Below are 9,073 nucleotides of genomic sequence, written 5' to 3'. Positions count from 1 at the left end.
GTTAATAGAATGAAATACACTCAGAGACAGCAAATCAGATCAAGATGTACTCATTAAATGAGCTGCAGTAAGTACTAGTTTCTAGTTTTCATGTTCAAGAGACAGAAGACAGAAAGTTACCTCTACTAATAATACCTCATATTTCAAACTCTTCTGAACACCATAAACATTAAAGAAGCTTAATTAAAAGGCTTTCAGTTTAACCTTCCCCCCAGAGGACTTAGGCTTATATTGGTCTGTCAAGAGATGGGTGAGGAATATTTTTAAGGGAAAAAAATCCCCAAACACTTTTCATTAATCCATGATAGCTTTATGCTTCTCTGCCAATGAGATGGCACTTACCAGTGGGATCCATCCCAGGGGCACGGTAGCATCTCCACTGAACAGCCACAGTGCCTCGGGAGGTGAGGATGCAGCAGGGGCCCCCACAGCTCTCAGCATCTCTCCAAGCACTGCAGCAATATACCCAATTCCAAATCTTTTGGGTTTTCATTTTGTCCTGGACAGTCACAGAGAGCTGATACAGACACATCCCAGTGTTTTGCTGCTGAGGTAGCTGGATGTTTGTTATAGGACAACACTTCCTATTATTATTTTCACTATTTGAGAATAATAATTCTTGCTGAGGAGCTCTGGCCAGTGGAAGACTATGGCTTCATGTTATTCACATGGGATATGTGTGCTCCCAGCAGAGGAGTGAAAGAGCAGATAAATCTCTCACCTGAAGCTCTTGTCCTCTGCTGTTAGAGGTGAGCACCGGTCCCCAGGAGCTCTGGCATGGCAGGAGTGGGAGCTGCTCCTTGGCAGAGTCCCTCAGGCATAGGTTTGTCAGCTTCCAGGTGTGCGTGTGCTATCTCCCTTGGAAGGACCTCTTTGAAAAGCTTCCGCAAAGAGCACTTCAGAATTTCTAAAATTAATGTCCAAGGAGAAAGCCTTTCCTGCTTTTGGGTGAAACAAAATGAGGATGAAAAATCACTGAAGTTAACATCGGTTTATCTTGCTAAACGTATCAAACACTGCTGGTAGGTTTGCCAGCAGGAAGACAGCTCTCATTACTTAGCATGGGTTGAAGCTTGGTAGTTTTAAAAATGCCATGCAGTACAGAAACATATTTTGTGTTTAAAAATAGTCTCAACAGTTGTTAAAAGGGATTAAGCAATGTTTTTTTCCTGTATCAGCAAACGGAGCAGGGCAGACAAAGTAAAAGGGTAACTCTGGGAATGAGGAAATTTTATCTAATTTACTGCAGCCTGAGGTGAAACATTAACTCAGCTCTGAGCTCTGATGGGGTGTAAATAGCCTGAACAACAACACTGCTGCACTTGCTTTTGAAGGCATGAACTCAGAGGTCTTCAAAGCTGTGAATAGTATCACAAAGCACACCTTTCATTTCACTGAAGCATTCACTGAAACCTTTACCTTTGGAGTAGATAGTTGTGAACACTGTGGAAATAAGGAAAAGGAAAGAATTTTATAACAGAAGTTTCCCAAAAACCCGTGAAAATAGTTTAAAGGGATGAATCCAAATAACTGCAGACTTACCTTCAGGTTTACATATCAAAGGACAGAAAAAGTCTTTACAGCATTTCCCCACAGTTCAGCAGGTGCTACCTGCCGGGATCCCTGCTCTCTGTGTGTGAGGAGCTGGAGTCAGCCCCGCACAGGCTCTGGGCTGGAGCCAGATTGATGCTCCTTGGGCATCTGGGATAGAGCAGGTTTCAGGCCACTCCTTCTCAGGGTCATCCTTGATCTTGATCTGTGTCAGTGACATAAACCTGTCTGCCTGGGAATGCACACACCAAAACAAAAGGGAATCCATAAAAATGGAGGAAAAGATCTGACATTTTCCTTCATGATTATTTATTTTATCTTTTTACAATATAAAGTACCTCCAGACCTGGCAAAAATAAAATAACCAAAAATCATGGAAACACTTGTGACCTGATGGAGAACATGCCCTTGGGTATGAGACTGATAATTATCTGACAGGGAGAAAATGTCTGGTGTCCTTAAAGGCTCTGCAGCCTATTTATTGCTACACCTGTGGTCACGCCACATCATCACACACCCCTGAGGAAGCTTTGTGGCATATGGAAAACTACTGACCAGTATGTCCCTACCATGTCCCAGCAGTGCCCTGGCAGAGCCCTGGTACAATTATCACAGGGAATTTGTGTATGCCAGGGCCACATCTCTGCCTGCCAGTGGACTGGGAGATTGGCACGAGAAGGAATAAAGCTGATGTACAGTTCTGACCTTGTTATCAGAGGGAAGGAATAGCTCATGCAATTATTTATTGTTCGCCTCTGTGTCACATGCAGGCAGTCAGCACTCACATAATAATGGCTGAGGGGAGAAGCTGCAGCACCCCAAAACTGCTGTGCAGGTTTGGTTCCAGCCTGGTAACCCTGGTGATCTGTGCTCGTGTCCAGAACTGCTGGGCTGTGTCACACAGTGGAACGACACGTGTTGCCCCCTTGGCTCAGATGCCACCCTGGCTGGGGACAACTGGATCTCTGCAAGGCTCATCCACTGAACATGCTTTGGGGAAATTAAGGGCCACTTTGGGAACACTCCACTCCTCCCTCTGATGTCCTGAAAAGCACAATCTTGAGACACACACCTGATGCCACATTACATTTGCAAGGGAAAATATAAGTCTAATAAAGATTAATTCAATGGGACTTACTGTCTGAAATCAAAGCACAGAAAATTCTCAAAACCTCATGCATGCAGGCCCAAATACAGCAGAGAATACAGGCTTCGACTTGAGGCCTTGGAAAAGGCTTCCAGATTAAGAGACCAGAAAGCAAGAATGTGGATTTGTAGTTTAAGGAGAAACATATTAAGCTAGGCAGTAGAGAGTTTAAGGTTTTAAAGTTAAGATATAGAAGGAGTTATAAACGCAATTATAAGTTTTAAGATGTAGTCCTGTAGGATTGTGTGTCGCTATATGATTGGACAGAATTGTCTGCATTGTTAAAAATGACCCTATAATATTGGTTTTCACATTTGTGTATTAGCTTTTACATGCTGTTATTAATTTTAAGTATTTAAATATAGTGCAATTTATAACTCCTTTTAGCTACTTACTAATATAACAGAATTTCTGATTTTAATTATGCACTGTATAGCCCATAGAAATAGTAGTGTGATGAATATATTATGTTAATGTATACACCTTATAGCTTATAAAAATAATAATGTAATAAATGTATTGTAGGCCTTAGCAAAATATAAAGTATTAAAATACTTCGATGTAACCAAGAAAACTGTATAAAGCAATTAATTTGTTTCTACATCTGCTGACTGACCTCTCTAAGTGATAAGGTAACTGTGACACAAACCAGAGCACTGGAGGAGAATTAGAGAAGAACTTGTTAACTACTCATTGTCAGAGGAGTGTGAAACAACAAGATGAAGCCACAAGAAGGAATACAACATATTGACCAGATCTGCAGAATGTCATGTAGAAAAGTCTGAGTAAAAAACCAAAACAAAGGAAAGTTTCTACAACATCAAAAGCTACCAAAAATGTCTGAATAATGTATGAAACTTATGAATATGTATGTACCTTAGTAAAGTAACAGTATATAAATATAAACACTGTCTTAATGTAGCAGTCCTAATGTTCATTGGCTGATAGTCAGGAACACCACAGTGCTGGACATTGTCCTTTTTTAGTCCCTAATTAAACTTTAAAAAATTATTCTAAGAGTGAACTTTCATTTTTCACAACATTGTGGCAGGACATATAACACCGTTTAATTAGCCATTGGCATGAAATTTAGAACAATATGTGTGGCAGTAGATTATTGGCTAGTTAATCTTTACAAGATCTTGTAAGCTGTGCTGTTGTGACCATGGGTGACCACTGGCCATGAAGTCCTGGCATATGTAGTGAAGATGTTCTCACCCCTCATGAGAGGAGCTGATGTAGAAGAGCAACAAACCATTTCCCATGAATAAGACATCTCTCAGTGGTCCCGTCTCTCTTAAAATCCCAGTAACTTACCACCACATGTTTTCTAGTTACCTTTGATAAATTTTGAGCAGTTCTGAGCAAACCCACAGGCTTTTGTTTTCCATTTGCCAGGCAGAGACTGTCCAGGGCATGACCAGCACCTACTCTACAGCAGCAAGCCACTTTCACTGGGTACTCCAAACCCTTTGATCCCCAAATGTCCTGTAACAGCCTATATAACCTGTGACAACAGAACCTGCAGAATATGTGACATTAACCTTATGGTCCATACATCCATACACATCTATGCACATTCATGCACATCCACGCATTCATACACATCCATAGGTTCCACACGTGATGACAACACTGGCTGTTTTGACCAGCTCCATGCAAGGAGTAAGAAGTTCTTGGAGGTGTCTCAAGCTGTGGCATGGGTCCAGCCTATTCCCCATGGAAGCCTTAGATCGTTTGCTTGTTCTCATGTCAGTATCCCAATACCTGAGTGCCAGCTGTCCCCTGGGTTAATTCCCAACTCTGCACGTGCAGTGGCTTGAGAGCTGCAGTGCTGCCCCTCATTGGGAACAAGGAAGAAACTTGCAGAGCCAGGGCCCAGGTGCCCATAGGGCAGGACACAGAACGCCTGGAAAGCACAACCACAAAAGACCAGCCAAACACTACTATTGCCCCTTCTTTGCGAAGTGCAAAAAAATCTCCAAAAGTCCCAGCAGAGGGAACAGGTTTGACCAGCTTTGTCATATTTTTGCGTCTCCTCTCTACTAACACAGACCCAGACAGGGTTTTGTCCATCTCTTCCAGGCTGTGTCAGTGCCATGAGACACCTCTGGCTCTTTCCCCAGGGCAGCTCCAGCCCACTGCTGTTGACTTTCTCCAAACTCCTACAACAAGGCATCTCCTCACTCCATGGACTCGTCCTTAGAGGAAAGGTATAGCTAATGCACAGGGACTCATCCAGTCTGTGAAACACTACCTTAGTTCCCAGCTGTCAAAATTTCCTCTCCAGTCCTCTGGCTCCATTCAGCTCTATCAGGAAAAGGCAGCTCCTCCAGGCCTTGCTCTGGGGGCCTGGGGACACAGGAGCTGGCCAGGTGCTCCCACAGTGACAGCATGGAGCTCCCCCAGGTACTGAGAATGTGTACCAAACTCAGAGTAAAGCTGCAGTAAAGGAACAAGATGCCTTCGAACATGACTTTTATTGTATCTAAAATTATCTGCAGGTCTCTGCAATGTCACATCCATTTCTGCAGAGATGTCTCTGGGCCGTGCTGAGCAGGGAATATCAAGACCTGGAATATCCTTTTCACAGGCTGGAACATGATTTCTGTTCCAGGTGGGGATTAAATGTGCTCTCAGAAAAGGGATTTTTTTAAGTTCTGAAATTCTGCTTTTGAACACTTTGAAGCTGCTGAAATCTACATCACATATTCCCACATTTTATTTATGACATGCACTAAATATTCACTGCTAGAATAAGACAGAAACAAAACCCTTTGATATTCTGTTAATTTTATTGGTGAAATCACTACAAAGTATTGCTGAGATAGAAATCCCTTACTTTCCTTGCCTTTCAAAGCACCTCAGTTGCTTGTGCACAGCTCCATCATTTGAATAACAAAGGAACCAAAAGCAACTCAGTAATTTGTTTGTAGTTGATGTTCTTCAAGATTTAAGCATTATGATATCACAGCTTAGTGCAAAATAAAGTAAGACAAATAAAGAGAGGTAAACTTTTAAAAGTCCATGTTTTAGTTTGAAAGACAGGTGTCTGCTAGCAAAGGCAAGAATCTCCCTTGGAATGGAGAATGCAAACCCCCTCCCTCCCAATTATTATAAATTTTGAAAATTAAGGGGCTCTCAAGCAAAGATATGGGTACAGGAATAACAGTTCTTTACTAGTATGTATAACCAGGCAAACAAACAACAACAGCAACAACCACAGCATTAATAATAAACAGAACCAGGAACCTAGGAACAGCTTCCCTGAGCGCGGCACTTTCCCCTTTGGTGCAGTTCTGGGCACAGCCGGCAGGGGCGCTGGTGACTCCCGGTGGGCAGGGCAGGTGCGATGATCCCCCTGCGGCTGCAGGGGGCGCTGTGGGGCGGGCTCGGGGAGCACGCGATAATGGCGGCTTTGTCCGAGATGGGGAGGGATGGAAGAGATGGATCAGAAACTCTGGAGCTGAGGCTGAAGGCATGGGAGGTTTCCATAGGCAGGGGGTGCGGGCTACAGAGTAGCGAAAAGACTCAGAGCAGGGCCCAAGAAGCATCAGGGGGTGGGACAACAGCAACGCAGCTCCCAGCAGAGTGAAGTGGGGCAGGCTCAGGATCCTCGGACGCCCAAGAAAATGGCCACAGGCCCCTCTTTTAGTGAGGCAGGCAATAACAAGGTCCCAGTTCAGTGGCTGCTCCCAGGAGCAGAGGTTAACCCCACAGTAGAAGAAACAGGACCAAGCTGGAGTGAGCGAGAGTTTCCCCTCCCTCTCAAGCACCCAGCCATCAGTGCTTCTTAGCAACTCAATTGGAAAAAATACCCCAAGGAAAAGAAAAGAAAAACCCTACCCCCAACAGTCTGAAACAAATATTGAGAACAATTTAGAAGTATTTTTGCAACTCAGTTTGTCATACACACAGATGAGTTTTCCCAAAAAGTTCCTCAATATCAGTTACAGCACAGACAGTGTGCCTCCCTCCAGTGCAATGCTCACCCACCACAATGGGTAATATTCTTCTTACTTAAAACAGGTTGGTGACAAATGCTTTTCCATAACACCCTGTTCTGTGTGAAGGAAACAAGGCTTTGGTACTTCTTTGTGTTCTGAGTTCTCTAAAATTTAGAAGATTTGTTCAGACAGAAGCCATTGTGCTGACATTTATCTTCATGTATATTTACACTGTTATATATTTTCAATTTACATTCATTTATAAGTAAATCAGTAAGATAATTAGAACACCAAGATTGGATCAGTTTCTGTAAAAATGTCAACAAATTCAATTTAACCCTGCACAGTAAAATCAATCTTGGATTTTTTTTTTTTTTTAATTAACATTTTTCAACATCTTATTATTCTTCTGGAAAATCCTGGATCAGCACTAACTTTTCACAGACATTTTAACAATGAGATGACTGGACATTACTAGCAGTGGGCCCTTCCACTGCATCCTTCACAATATCAATATATCCACTCCTTGGCTCTCTGCAATGTAAAGAGCAAACACAGACTCTAAAATGCTGGGGCAGTGTGTCCCCTGGTGTGCTCCATCAGTTGACACAGAGGGAACTGGGGCTGGGTTTGGAGATGTCCTGAGAAAAGCTGTGCTGCAGGGAAGCGAGTGAGGAGCATTCGGGTTCATTCTCATGCTTTGTTATCTCGGTGAGAGCAGTGACCATCTAGGCCCATCTTCTGCAGCCAGACTTCAGAGCAAAGCAGATTCCTGCAAGGGGAACTCTGCAGTGGTGCTGTTCCCCTTTTCCATTTCATGGCTGCTGACTGTGGGTGCAAATCCCAACAAGTAACTTTGGAAGTGTCTCAGGTTCTGAAGGAAACATCCCCCTCTCCTCACCACCAGGAACTCTGTCTAGCCCTTGCAGTATTCCTGAACAAGGAGTGTGGATTGCCTTGAGTCCCTCAGGCTCCTCACAGGCTGCTGTGCACAGAGATAGGACAGCAGTTGAGTTCCCAGGAGAATGTCCCAGGCAATGTGACAACTCACCCTGGGCTCAGGAGGCATCTTCCTGCCATGGAGGCTTCCAGGCAGAGCCCCACAGCAATTCCTAGTCTCTACAAAAACAGATGGAGAAACACAGACTTTTCCTCTGCAAGACAACAAGGGAAGTTTTAACAGAACAGCCTGGAAATAACCACATCCACTGAGGCTCTGGAGATCTTCAGTTCGTTATTTCCCAACTCCTGAAGGGTGATGGGGACAGAGCTCCATTCATAGAGAATCAGGCTCTCCTGGCCAACCAGTAGGGGTGGGTCCATCAGCAGCTTTCCATCACACAGGATTTCTGCTCCTGCAGCTCCCATGCCTGATCCTGCACAGCGCAGATCTGGTGCAATGAAAGAACGTCATGTACCAGTGTGACCAGGCCTCCTCCCTTTCCAGTTTGCTGGACCTGTGTGGTTAAGCAAAAGTTAATGTATTAATCTCTCAGTAAAAAAAAAAAAAAAAAAAAAAAAAAAAAAAAAAAAAAGGTATTTGATTTAAAAGTAACCTTTCATGTGCTGAGTTGTGGCACAGCCTGAGGTTATCCCCCTGTGCTGCTCCAGAGTGAGAGACAGCCCCTGGGCCACTGCAGAGCTGCTCCCTCCCCACTGCCCCTCCATCCATCAGGTGCAATGCCCTGGACCCCTGAAGAAGCAGTACAAGATGCTCAGACTGCACTAGTGATGGGCTCAGAATAAAACTAGAGCTGTCCAATATCTCACAGCAGCAACTGAGGTTTCAACAGCCATTCAAACAAACCTCAGCCAAAAAGTGAACAAAAAGCCTACGAACGTGCTTTTGAGCCCAAGCTTGCTTTGCCTGGCAGCAGCTGGGACACATCCCAGGGAGTGAGAGATGTTGAACAGGCAGTTAGAAAACCTTCTTCTTGCAGAAGGAGCAAGAATTCCAGTCTGGCATTGTCCAGAGGGCCCTGCTGTCTCTGGGAGCAGGAGGTGCCTGTGGGAGCATATGCTGGGCAGGCACTGCAGTGACACCAAGACTACATTTCACACAGACACTTTTATTTTCATATTTCTGCATCAATGAATGTTCTTTTTCCTGGGATGTAGTGGTAGACAGATAATACTCTAGAAAATGGAGTTTAGCAAACATATATATATATATATGTACACATATATATGTCTGGCAAAATTGCTTCTGCATTCTTCCATGTGTCAGAATAGATGCTTACAATAAACCAAAACTAAAGGGACACTGTGAGGTTTTGGGTTATTTTTCTTATCTATAACATAAAATAGTGTTTTCATTTTTTTTCAATGCGATGTCTGCCTTCCTGCTTGTACTTAAGCAGAACTGTGGAAGGGAGAAGACATGCCTGTAAGCTTTCAGTTTCCACCACTCTAAGTTACTATCAGTGGT

Source organism: Zosterops lateralis (assembly GCF_965231275.1).
Source record: "Zosterops lateralis genome assembly, chromosome: 14".
NCBI classification, from domain to species: Eukaryota; Metazoa; Chordata; class Aves; order Passeriformes; family Zosteropidae; genus Zosterops; species Zosterops lateralis.
This window is presented reverse-complemented; position numbering follows the sequence as displayed.